Genomic DNA, 14,095 nt, shown 5'->3' with positions numbered 1-14,095 from the left:
ACAGTCCTCTAGCAAAACACTAACAAGGAATTGGAAATTGGCAAGAGTCCGTGGGAGCAGCCAGAAGCCGCCGGAATATCAGAAGTTCTTTGGCAAGTTACTCTGTACGAAGTCACAACAAGCAAGGACCAACAATGGGAAACAAGGTGAGCCGACACAAGTGCGTCGTCGGTGAAGACTAAGGAGGTGGAGCAGGGCAAACCAAGGCCAGAGCCCCCACCCACTGTCTATGGGGTCATATTTCCATTCTTTCTTACATTTTTGGTTGTGAGCCTCACCTTTAACGACTGAGCTATCTCTTCAGTCCTATATTCTTTCTAAACATCACCCATCCTTCCATGTGTCTGCTTCAACCAAACATCCTCTCACTTGTGTCTGCTTCAGAAAATAATAATAATAATAATAATAATAATAATAATAATAATAATCCACTCACTTGTGTCTACTTCAGCAAAACATTCTTTCACCTGTCTGCCCCAGCAAAATATCATATGCCATAACTGAGTTTCCAAAGACACCAGAAATTTCTACTTCACACCACCATATCCATCACTTCTATCCCCTCCCTCTCTTCCTTCCTCTTGTAGTATGTATATCTGTCTGTCTGTCTGTCGGTCGGTCGGTCTTTCTGTCTATGCATCCATCTATCTAATTCTGTAGCCCAAGATAGCCTAGGACTTTGCAGACCTGCTCAGTCTTCCAAGTGCTGTGATCCAGATGTGAGTTCCCTCACCCAGCTCTCACGTTTGCTGATGAGTGAGTACCAGTGAAAGAGAAGACTGAGAGAACAGGTGAGTCTCATCTCAGAGGTCCAGAACAGTACCCTGGATCCGTAAGGAGCCTTCCCTAGAGACTGCATTCCCAGATCTGCATTTCAGAGGCCGCTGCTGTGAGTTATGCAACCAACATCAGTTACAGGAAAGCTTTGGTCTGGGTAAGATGAAGAGCCAAGAGAGAACTAATGAGTCTCTGAGGTAATTGGGTACCAATAAAGTGTCGCTATATGAATCAAGGCCATGAGAACTACAGAGCAAACACCACACAATTAGAGAAAACTCACATGCTCCATCTCATTGACTTTGAATCATTTTATAGACACCGAGTTCCCACTGACATTGTCTGGTGATGTCATGATGAGAATCCTGACAGCCATTAAATTTCTGGCCAGAAATCCAACGGGCCAGAGAACCTCGGAAGGGAGTGGGACAGAGAGCCACAAAGCCATTGTGCACAAGGTTTGCAGAGCGAGCATGTCAGAGACACGACCCCTCTTCCCTGTCTGTTGGCAGTGCTGTGGAGAGAGAAGGAAGCCAGCCGGAGCCCTTCCTCAGTGGCAGGCTCCACATGGTGTGGGATTTCTTCAGCCTTCCCTTGCAGAACAACTTACGAAGCAGCTTCTGTCTTCATCTCATGTGGGAAAACCGAGGCACAAGCAGCTATGTTCACTGCCTGGGATCCGATAGCCTGCAGTGGTAGAGCTGGGATTCGAACCCATGCCTCCCTCATCACCCTACACATTGCTTCAAGTTTGTTGTTGCTTAGATTCCCAACTTCATGTTTCGATGACTTTTTTTCATAGTCTGGTGTAAAATAAAACACATAAAGAGAAATTTCATAAGGCTCCTGTGGTGGTTTGTATATGCTTGGCTGAAGGAGTGGCACTGTTAGGAGGTGTAACCTAGGTGTGTCACTGTGGGTGTAGGCTCTAAGACTCATCCTACTTGCCTCCAGAACAAGGGGTTGAACTCTCAGCTCCTCCAGCTCCATGTTTGTATCCTGTAATTATTTAAAAAGCAATCCATGCTAGCACCAGCACCGGGGTCTCCCCACCCCCACGGCTATCCCCAAGGGGTGGTCCACCCAATTCCCTGAGGTTCGCTGCTGCTGTCAAACCACTCATATCTCCCCAGGCCATCTGCCTCCTGCTAGCCTCTGTGGGACTGGCGGCCGCTGGCTCTAAACCCAGAGCCCCGTTAAATGAAGACTCTAGAGGCCTGTGATTTATCAGTCAGATTTGTAACAGTAAATTCTCAACCCCAAAAATGTCCACACAAAAAACCTCAAACCTCAATTGATATAAACACAAACAGCACACCCAGATGGGGCAAATGTACCCTGCGTTACTCCGTTGTCCTTCTATGATACCCGTAGGTTCATCTTCACTCCTATAGGCTCCGTCTTATCTCTCCATCTGTCTCCCCTCTCCCCTCCACCCTCTCCATTTTCACCTGTCCTCCTGTTCATACAGACAGCAATCTACATTCCCCCCTTTTGTCCAATTAAAAAGCTCTTTTCTCTCAGGTATATTTGAGCACAACCATTACCATTCTGTAATTTATAAAGATACACCTAACACCCAGCCCATTTTTGTCAATTAAATAAAGCACTCTTCCATGTACCCTAGCTTTAAAAGGCTTATAATTCTCCACCTGTTACGTCCTGGTTAGCTTGTATACTCTCTGAAAACCATCTATTCACCTATATATCTTCTCGCAATGCTAAATAGCTTGGGTCGGCTAGTAGACTATGGTTAGTCTTCAATCCAACCATAATTCAGAAATCAACATAAAATTTCCCTGAAAATATAAGAAGCTGTGTGAACAGCTTCCAATACTGAACAAATGCCCAATCTAGGCATGCGGCTTGTATTCATATTAATTGGCTTGGGTTTTCCTTGTATGGGTTTATTTGGGTTGGAGATTTACTGCAACACGTCTGCCTGGACGCTGCCATGTTCCCACGTTGGTGATAGTGGACTGATCCTCTGAACCTGTAAGCCAGCCCCAATTAAATGTTATCCTTTACAAGAGCTGCCGTGGTCATGGTGTCTGTTCACAGCGGTAAAACTCTAAGTCAGCTCCATTTACAGTGCAGTCTTATCTCAGAGGACAGAGACATATCAAATCCAGCACTTAGCAAGAGAAAACTGCATTAAGTTCAAATTGTCCTCACTCTGTGGACAGAGAAGTCTGCATGACGTGCTCATCAGAACCACTGCCCGGCCGGCTGGTGTCTCGTGTTCCATTATACATTGATGAAGGTGACTACGACGAAAGAATGGTACACAGAGGGAAGGACAGAAGATGGGAGATAAAACGAGCTAAATGAGATGCAAGGCTGGGCTCACATACGAGGCAGACATTGGGGCTCTCTGTTTCTCTGCATTTGGGAGGCTTTTAAATGTCATGTTGACAGGGAAATAGTTCACTTAGGGTTCTCTTTAGAAGCGGCTGGCCTTCATTCTCTCGTTGGCTATGGCTGTCAGATTCTCTGGTATCGAAACCAAATTCTCACTGTTTGAGAATCTGACAGTCCCAGGGGACCAAGTGGTATGAGTGATTCACAGCTGCTCTGGAAGTGGTGGAGCTCTAAGATCTTGAGGACGGGGCCCTCTCTAGAATGGGCCCTGTAATTTATCTTAAGCACAAACAGGAGGGGGAAAGGGACAGGAAGAGAACGAATCACAGGGTTATCACTCACACACACACACACACACACACACACACACACACACACACACACACACACACACACACACCTGCCTATGTGAGAATCACCGAGTGAATGCCTCACCCTGAGGACAACCAGAGCTGGAGTCCACCGACTCCCTAACCGACCATCCGCTGTCTGTTATCTGGTGGTAGAGACGGAAGGGGCGGGGCCCTGACTTACTGAAGCATCCAAAAGTGTGAGCCCAAAGAACCGTTTTTCTGTTTGTAAGCCGATTGCTTCTAGTCTTTGTTACAGTAAAGGAAATCAGACTCACACGTGACTAATACTTAATGATTCCCAGTTTCCTTCACTGTGTCCCTAGAAACAACTTTCCACAGAGATCAATGAGAGAAATGGAGGGATGTGTCTCAACCATGGGAACAAGTCACCCAAATGCATAGGTTCCTGGGAGGTCCCACAACATGATTTCTAGGCGTGTTGAATAGTTTTATGTCAACTTGACACAAGCTAAAATCATCTGAGAATAATTACATTTAAGAAAATGACTCCGGGGGTTGGGGATTTAGCTCAGTGATAGAGTGCTTGCCTAGCAAGTGCAAGGCTCTGGGTTCGGTCCTCAGCTCCGGAAAAAAAAAAAATGACTCTGTAAGGTCAGGCTGCAGGTAAACCTGTAGGGCATTTCCTTAGTGATTGAAGGGGAAGGGCCCAGCCCATGGTGGGTGGTGCTCTCCCTGGGCTGGTGGTCCTGGGTTCTATAAGAAAGCAGGCTGAGCAAGCCGTGAAGAGCAAGGCAGTGAGCAGCACCTCCATGGCCTCAGCTTCAGCTCCTGCCTCCAGGTTCCTGTCTGAGTTCTTGCCTGAGTTCCTGCCCTGACTTCCTTCAGTGATGAAAAATTATGTGGAAGTGTAAGTCAAATAAACCCTTTCATGGCCAATAGAAACCCTAACCAAAACACCAGGGAATTGTTTCAAGGGCACCCTGCTAGTATGGAGCCTTCCTTTGCCCTGTCCCCACCCTGAGTAACCTGGGCTGAATGCACAACTCTCTCTTGCTCCCACACATGTTTGAGTCTGTTACAGTTTCAAACATTTTCCCTGGAGCGACTGCTTACCCTGTCACAAACAGATCCAAGTTCTTCATCCTCCAGTACCAACCTCTCTCACAATCACTGCTGAAGGCCTTGGCCCTTCTTTCTCACCTCCCAGCCTGCCTGTGCTATAGGGTTAGTGGAAATAAGATACCCACAGCCGACAGCCACAATGCCAGACTTACGCAGGGCCACTTTGGCTGCCTGGAGCCTATGCACCTTGTCTGGCATTTCCAGCTCCAGCCATCAGCCTGAAAAATGCCACGCTGTCTTTGTGCACCATACACTTGAACACAGGGGCCCTGCAGGTTTCCTCCTTTGTGAAGGGCACACTGTGAGGAAGAAGAGGTGAATCTGGGCTGTCTTTTTATAGTCCTCTGCAAAGGTCAGCCTTTGTTTTGTAGCTAGAAGAGGCCCACACCATACTGTGTGCATCAAAGGGGTGGATTATCAGCCTGCCTTCCCGTCAGGCCTATGCTGAGCACATAATCTACCTCTTTTTCTTGGGCAAAATCACCTAAGGTTCAGTTTGATGAATTTCCTTTCTGACTCTGCATGAAGGGTGGTCCCAGCACCAGTATCCTTTGGATGGCAGGGTTAGCCTCTTTTCCATGATGATCCCAAAATACCAGGGGCTGTCAGCTTTCAAAGTCAAAAGGTAAATCCGAGCTCACAGTTTTTGAGTTTCAGACTGTGGTCAGTTGGTCCTCATTTCTTTCAAGCTTGTGTTGAGGCCACACATCCAGGTAGGGGGTAGGAGAGCAGAAATGTTCATCTGGAACAGGGCGGGAGTTGGTGGGTGTCAGAACAGTGGTGAGGAAAGAGGAGGAATGTGTGTGTGGGGGGGGCGCATGTTGTCTTCTCTAAGGACACACCCCCAAAGACAGATAGGCCTCCAGCTATGCTCTACCCCTTAAAGATCCTGCTGTGTCTGGAAAGTAAGTTATAGAGCTTTTTTTTTTTTTTTTTTCGGAACTGAGGACCAAACCCAGGGCCTTATGCTTGCTAGGCAAGTGCTCTACCACTGAGCTAAATCCCTAACCCCGGTATAGAGCATTTGAGGACTTTTATCCACACTCCAGTAGAGACCAGGGAGGATACCTGCTTACCAGTCAGTCATCTTGGATGCCCAGCCTATGTCATGCACAATATGAAATGGGAGTTTGATCTAAATGAGTAAGACATTACATGTAAATGGCTTCAGTGACCCACAGCCACGTAGAGGAACAGAGAAGGACAGCCTATGTGCCCAGAGTTCCCTGAGCAGGACATCCTTGAGCCCCTGGAGTTTTGCTTACTGACTGGACAGATGATCCCTTCAGTATTATGACTGAACATGCTGACTGACCCTCTTTGTGTGTCGTCCTCTGTCTTAGATGCTTACAACACACTCAGTTAACAAAGACCTCACTATCAACCTGATGATATTTCCAGTCTAGGAAATTATACATGGGCCATAAAACCTATTGTCCTAACTCAGATCTGATGGTGGGAAAGTGGTTACAAGGATAACTGAGTTAGGACAACAGACACAGACCACAAGTGTCCCACACAAATTGTGGTGAGTAGATCTGTGTCCTTTCATGCATAGATGTGTGCATGTGTGAACATGTGACACCCCAGGATGCAAGTGAATGTTGTATTAGTTGCTTTTGATTGCTATGATTTAAAAAAAAAAATGACAAAAACAACCGACAAAAGGTTTCTTTGCACTCACGCTTGTGGAGAACCCAGAGCTGGGTGGTGGGCTCTGTCTGTGGTGAGATGCAGTTTCCCGTAGCATGTTGGGTTGGAAGCAGAGCACAAAGCCAGAACCAGGGGTGGGTACAGCTGCCAAAGACCCCGGCAGCTCTGCAGCCTCAGACACCACCTCCAAGCTGGGACCGAAAGTGCAGCCCATGAATCCGCAGAGAACACTTCAGATTTAGAGGCGTTGGAACCCCCCATCAAAGTCACTCCCTTCCCATTGCCTTGTGACTGTTACAGTGTGAACGACTTCTTTGCCACCTACTCCCTGTCACAGACCCCACAACCGTGGAGCCAGCCTGGCAGAGTGGGCTGCCTCAGACTGTGGGCCAACCTTTCTTCTATTTGATGGTTTCAAGTATTGTGTCATGGCGACATAAGGCCAACACTGGTGACCACCCCATCCATTTTCCTCCTAATCAAGGCCCGATTTGCAGTAATGGCCTTCCTTTTACAGGGCATTTTCTGGTCTTTCCCTCTGAATACCATCATGCTTCTCAAACACAACACGGCCAACAACATCTTTCCTCTTTGTCTGAACACGTAGATGAAACATACATGTTATATCCTGGACTCTTGGCCAACACCCATAACTTCCTTTGTCCTAATTTCACATTCAGGAACTCTCTCACTCATTCAGAGATTTCCACAGGCCTCTGATGCACGAGCAGAATCGTTCGACAACGGAACAATTCTGGAAGGGCATGAGACAGGGCCGTTCTGGATTGAGGCTGACCCTTCAAACTCTTCCTACCTGCCAAGGAAACAAATTAAAACTCGCCTTGGGGAGGTAATATTTCGGTTTGAAAGATGAGTTCACCCTGTGATTGGGGCTGCAGGCAGGGTGGAGGTGAACCTGGCTTCTGGTAGACATTCAGGCATTCTTCCCTGTGCCTGGGGCTCCATCTGGCACAGGGCAGACGCTAACTAAATGCTTTTGCATCAAAACAAAGTTTTCCTTACCCCAAACCAGTCACTTCCGTCCTTGTATCTGCCCTGTATCTTGATCCCGTTCCTGGTCAGTCTGCTGAGGCTCACAGCGGATTCAGATTTCCCGTAGGGTCTGAGGTCAGAGTTTCCAGGGACTCGGAAGCAACAGAAAGGATAGGAGAGGAACAAAGAGAAAAGAAAGAACGGAGAAGGAAAAAGAGCAGGGAAAAAAAGGGTAGGGAAAAGAGAGAGAGAGAGAGAGAGAGAGAGAGAGAGAGAGAGAGAGAGGATAGAGAGGGAGGAAAGGAGGATAGAAAGGAGAGAGGAGAAAAAAAGAAGAGATAAAAAAGAGAATGGATATATAATGGATGGATGATAGATAGACAGACAGACAGACAGACAGACAGAAAATGGATAGGAGATAGAGGAATAGATAGGTCTCTGGTTAGTGGGGTGGGGGCTATATGTCGCCCTAGCTCCTTCTGCTTCCTGGCCACTAGGATGTGACCTGCTCGGTGCTCCCTCCCCCCGGATGGACTGACAGTGCTGAGGCTGTGAGCCAGAATAGGGCGTCCTCCCCCAGTGCACATCTACCGAGTGCTTGGAAAGAGTGTCCTCCCTCAGTGTGCATCTACCGAGTGCTTGGAAAGAGCGTCCTCCCTCAGTGCGCATCTACCGAGTGCTTGGAAAGAGCATCCTCCCTCAGTGCACATCTACCGAGTAACTTGGAAAGAGTGGCCAGCATAGTAAGTCACACACAGATCAAGCTGTCCCCAAATAAAGGGACCTCTGGGCTCTTCCTTTAGCAGACCTCGTAATTTCTTATTAGGCAAAAAGGTCAGATTTCTGTGGCCCTTCTAAATGGTATAGTGAATTCACATTCAAAAATTATCTTATTCCACAGCCTTCTCATAAGGTGTACCCTTGACTTCATTGTTCTTTTAATGGCCACATGGCCTTATTCACACACACACACACACACACACACACACACACACACACACACCACCCCGCACCAGCAAGCAAGCAAGGGAGGCTGGATCTCAACACAGTTTTTCACCTTGGGAGGAAGTTATTTAGGAGTTAGGATTTGAAAATACTAAACAAAAGATCCCCTCCCCGAGCAGAAAGGGGGTCAGGGGAGCCAGGCCACTCACCACTGCCTCTACCTGGTGCCATTACAGCTTGGGGACCTTGCCTCAGCTGAGAAAGCGGGCTGCAAGGCAGAGAGAAGGTGTCCGTGGAGAGCAGACTGCAGCATTCCTGGAATTCACCGTGACTTCTCAATCTGGCCTGCATTTCTGAGCTCCCATGTGGGGTTTTAAAATATATTCATCCCCTAAGCCTGACCTGGGAGTCTCTGCTTCAGGAGGCAGAGGAGAAAGTTGTAGAGTTTGCCTGTTGATTCTGATGCCAGCTTAGTTAAAATAAATAAATAAATGAATAAATAAATAAATAAACAAACAAGGATGAAACACGTGAACATTCTGTGCAACCCTAGGGAGAGGAATGGATTTTTACAGTTAGATGTGATGGTTAATATTGTCAATAACTTCCAGGATCACTGAGGAGACAAGGCTCTGGGCATGCTCTCGAGGGAGCCTTCCTGATTGTCCGGTCCATGGGTTGGAGTCCTGCACTGAGTAAGGAGAGTGATCAGTGGGCAGCAGCTCTGTTCTTGCCAGCAGGTGCAGTGTGACCAACCAGCCACCTCCAGCTCCACTGCCTGGCCTTCCCCACCAAGATGGACTATACCGTAAAACTGAACAAAAACAAATCCTTTCTCCCCTTTTGTCGGGGTATTTTTGTCATCACAGCAAAGAAAGTACTTAAGACACAAAGCAGCATGAAGAACTGAGAAATTCTCAATTCCAAACCAAAACAGAAACAAACAGAAGCAAATAACAACAACAACAACAACAACAACAATAAATAAAAAGCACTTGGGAAGAGAAAGGTTGAGGATAGATATGGGGCTAGCAAGTTTGGCCACCCTAGCTTCTGACCCCCAGCCCCGGGGAATCCCTCAGACTCTCAAGGGACAGCCCCAGGGGCTCACCAGCTCAGGAGGGTCATTCCGACTTGCAGCTACTCTGTCCTCCACGTTGAGTCTTTGAGCCCACCTTGTTTACCTTCGATTCATTTACAGATGCGGGCTAAGAGCACACAACTCCAGGTGCTGGGAGATCAGGAGAAGGCGAATACCGAACAACCCAGATGCTGGGGGACAGGGGAGGTGAGGGTTTCAGGTAAGCGATAAGAATGAGGGGAGTTACAGAGGCAAGCATGGGGTGCAGGGCCACTGAGCCCAAGTATGGTACAGAGTATTGTGAGAGCCGGGGCTGTGCAGGAAGAGCAGGCACTGTCAGGTGCTTCCTGGCGCTGGAAGCTGGCACCTCGCAGGGAAACCCTGGACAGGGTGGGTCTGACAGCTCCCATCTTCTCATCTCTCTTCTGAGAAAGCAAATAAATCCATTAGGACAAGGACACTGAAACTATGGGAGCAGCGCCACCTGGAACACTCCAGCTCACCATTTGTGGCATTTGGGGATGCTTTCCTTTTGCAGCAGAGATCCAAGGGTGCCATTACCACGGCCAAGTTATCCACCTTGTGGCAGCTCTCTGCATCTCCCAGGTGCCTTCACCCAAGCCGGCTGGAACTGCCTGCAGGCAGTCACACTCCCTCCTCAGGCTCCGCTCGGGTCGCGCGCGCCCTCTGGAGGCCACCGGCATAGTTGGCCATTATTTCTCGGGGAGGTGTCCAGGCATAGGCTACGACAAAGGGCCCGGTGAAGACCTTGCTTTATGTGTATTTATTCATTGATTTCATTTTCCTTGAGTAGGTCCTGCTTCCTTTCCCCCAAATCAAGGTTCAAGCTGGGTTATACAGGTATTTGCAAGGTCTTGGGGTGAGGCTCAAAGAGAGTGCAGTCTCCAGCTGAGGTAAACTCTTGCACCATAGGGACTGGACATGTAGTTCCATAGTACCGCTCCGCAGCAAGGCCCAGCGCTGCAAACGGTAGTCACCAATAAAAATCCTACCTTGAGCTACAAGTTGAGGCGGGCAGCAACAGGGCCAGGAATAGAGAAACAGATTCACAGAGAGCCAGTAGTTAGCCTGTCAGCCTCCACCCAAGTCTAGCATGGCCAACCAAGGAACCAACTGGCAGTATGGGCAACTGACAGGTAGCACCACCGAGAAAAGTCTCTCTGGATAAAACCATTAACCCGGGAAGGTAAGTACTACCAAACAGAAACTACTAAGGAACCTGCGGGGTCCTGGCAACCACACTTGGCCAGGACGTAGGTGCTGACTGGGGTGAGGGAGCAGCCCCAAACTGTGTTTGCCACCTGCTCTCAGGTTGGTACCACTGCTGTTTAGAGTAGGGAGGGGACGTGGGCATGCAGAGAAACCCAGCTCAGCCACCCGTGGAAACAGAGTGCTTGCAGGGACGGCTCCTTCATCATCCTGGCATCAGCCCTGGGTTCTGTACAGCTTTAAATCATATTTCCCTGAAAGGTCAGAGTGGTAAAGAAAGGGGAGACAGGGAAACACTGTGGCTATGTGAGGACATGCCGCGACATACTGACTACTGACAGGAGGGGAGTCAGAACCTCTCCAGCCTTCTTCTGGAAGCTCTCAGAAGCATCAAGCACCAGCCCTTCATTCTGAAGGGGAGGCTAAACACACAGCGGCTGACTGTAAAACCCTTCATGTGGCTGAGACATCTGGCTCGAGTGTTGCTATGGGAGGTGACATAACACTGACTATGCCAGAATCAGAAGACTCTCTCAGAACCTCTGCCCAGCACTGGAGAAGTAGAGACCTGGGGACCCTTGGAGACACATAGCCCACCAGTCCAGCTGAATCCATCTGCTCCAAGTTCACTGAGAGACCTGTCTCAAATAACTGAGAAAGACAGCCACCATTGACCTTTTGCCTCTCTCCATGCACTGATACCCACAAACACACAAACCATGCAGCCTCTGTTAATTTCCTGGATTGAAACTTGCTTTCAAATACAGCATGGAACTCTATGATTTTATTTTTGTTTTGATGGCAGAAAATCTATAGTTAAACCGTCAGAGGGTTTAACTGTATTCACAAGCTGTACAACAGACACCACCAATTCTAGAACATTCTTATGATATCCCCAGCAACCCTCATCTACTGGGAGTTTCTTTCCTCCCATCCCCAACTCTAGCCCCAAGCAACCACCAATTTCTCCTCTGTCTCCATGATCGGCCAGTTGTTGACATGTCATACAAATGATATCATAAGCGGCCTTTGGATCTGGCTTCTTTCACTGACAGTGTGTTTGAAATAGTGGGAAAACATTAATAAGGCATTGCCACTTTGACCAATTTTTAACAAACGGTTCAGGTTATTCACACCAGCATCCCTCGCCAGGACTCTTCCTGTTCTCCTATACTGTGCACCTGTAACCAAACATGTTTTACAGTCCCTCCATGATACAGCAGGGATGGATTCCTCATTTCTTTTGATGGCTGAGTAATATTCCATTTTCTGTAGAGACCATTCTTCATTCAGTTCCTCAACTGACAAGCATCTGGGTTGTTAAGGATTATGGTGCCAAGGGCCTTCACGTGCAAGCATGTGTGAACATGTTTTCATTTCTGCGGGCTTAACCTTAGGTATGTTAACTACATGACTGAGGAATTGCCAGACTGCTCCTCAAAGCCGAGGCTGGACCACTGACCTTGTGACTATCGGCACCTGAAGGTTGCAGTTCCTCTGCATCCTCACTAACGCTTCCTACTCGGTTGCCCTAACGACTAAAGATCATGAACGTCCTTCTTAGCTGGTCATCTATAAAATTGTATCTCCTCTGAGTAATGGCTACTCAAATCCTTCGCCTGCTGAGCTGTTTCTTTTTATTGAACTGTAGGTGTTCTTCGTGTATTCTTTCTGGGGGTAGGGAGTTCGAAACAGGGTCTGTCGGCGCCTGCGCCACCAGTGTGTGAATATCGGCATAGGTCTGCGAGATTGAATGAAAACACATACACGGGTCACCCGTTTTCAAAGAGTGCCACCAAGGCTTTACTGAGATCTCCTTATATACCCGAGGCAAAAGCTGTGAAAAACAACAACAAGGCAGGTGAAAATCCCCAACCAGGAAAACAGGAAAAGTCTGTGTGGTGGAAAGTTCCGGGCCCAATCAGGGGCATAGACAACTTCTTAACAACAACAAGCTGGAAGGCTCAGTGAGGAGGAAGGGTGCCATGGAAAATCCCAGCCCCAAGTCAGGGGCTAAGAGCAGCTGCCAAGGGTGTAAACAACTTCTTGCTATAGCAGGCTAAAAGGCTCAGCAAAGGAGAAGGAAAACACCAAGGTAGGGCCCAACAAGAGTCTCTCTACATAACCCACCTCGTCCTGGGACCCGCTCTGTAAACCAGGTCGACCTTGAATTCAGAGACCCACCTGCCTTTGCCTCCTGAGTGCTAGGATTAAGCATGAGCCACCCATACCTGCTTTCTGTTACAGAGACTCGGGTCTTATCAGATAAATAATTTTCAAATACCTCTTACATGTTTTCCAGTGTCTTGACTGCTATGGCATAGGTCTTCAGTTTTAACAAGTGCAGCCACAGGTTTCATGTATTACAGGCGTGGTAGGCTTGCTTCAGGTTCTGGTGTTTGATTGCAGCAATAGAAAGCAAACTAAGATACATGTAGATCTGAGGTGTGTTTTAGGTTAAGTTTTATATGTGCTGTAAGGGTCAAACTCTTCTTGGTTTTGTTTTGAGAAGGTCTCACGACATAGCCCTTGGCTGGCTGGCACTCAGCATGTAGACCAGGCTAGCCTCAAACCCAGAGATACATCTGCCTCTGCCTCCTGAGTGCTGGAACTCACTAAATGTGCACACCACTGCACCTGACTTCAAACTCACTCTTTTCATATGATGGAAACCCAATTGGTACCTTTAAAACCATTAGCAAAAACACAGGCAAATGCCTCTGCTGGTCCTTGGCGACACGAATCTCCACTGGATTTCTGCTAAGACATACAGGAGTCTCCAGTGAGCAGTTATTTGAAAGCGAACTTTAATACAAGGGTTAGTTCTTCATTGAAATATTCATAAAGGTCATGCAGAGTGTGTCAACTAGGGCCAGGCAGGAGGCGGAGCCATTGAGCTTAATCTCCTGAACTTGACTGGACAAGCCCCAGTTAGTGAAGCTCTCTCTGGAAGTGTCTATAAGAGCATTTCAGGAACATCAGGAGGTCAGGAGGGCTAATCCTCTGGAGTCAAAAAAAAAAAGTGCCCATACTGAGGATGTGAAAAAGTAGGGGGCGGAGCCTCAATGGAAGAAGTAGCTAGCTGTGGACATGTCCTTGGACTCTTCCCCCCACCCCACCCTCCATGCCCTTCCTGTTTCCCTCTCTTGGCTTCCTGTCCACGATGGAGAAACTTCCTTTCTCTACCATAGTACATGGCCTGAGCAACCACAGACTGAAAACACTCCCTGAATCTTTACTTCTTCAATTCATGCTCCCAGAGATTTTGGTCACAGAGACAGACACTTGACAACTACAATGGGCTTCTTCAAGGGTGATGGTGGAGTTTGAACCTGAATGGGAATGGTGAGGAATTTGACAGCCACTGCCTCAAGGGAAGGTAGTCTAGGCCAAGGACACAGCCACTGAGAACATCAGACAGGCCTGTGTGTGGCATTTGTGAGGAGCGCAAGGAAGACAGTGGCTGGAGCAGAGTGAGGCAGGGACATGTCCAGAAGGCCAGGTCACCTGGAATCCCCTCTACCACCAGGGGGCTTTGCAAAAGAGTTGTGGGAGTGAGCCGAGCTGGCTTCACTGCTGCCAGGGTGAAGATGGATTGTGGGAGGACAAGACTGTGAAG

This window comes from Rattus rattus, chromosome 2 (genome assembly GCF_011064425.1).
Source record: "Rattus rattus isolate New Zealand chromosome 2, Rrattus_CSIRO_v1, whole genome shotgun sequence".
Classification (NCBI taxonomy): Eukaryota; Metazoa; Chordata; class Mammalia; order Rodentia; family Muridae; genus Rattus; species Rattus rattus.
This window is presented reverse-complemented; position numbering follows the sequence as displayed.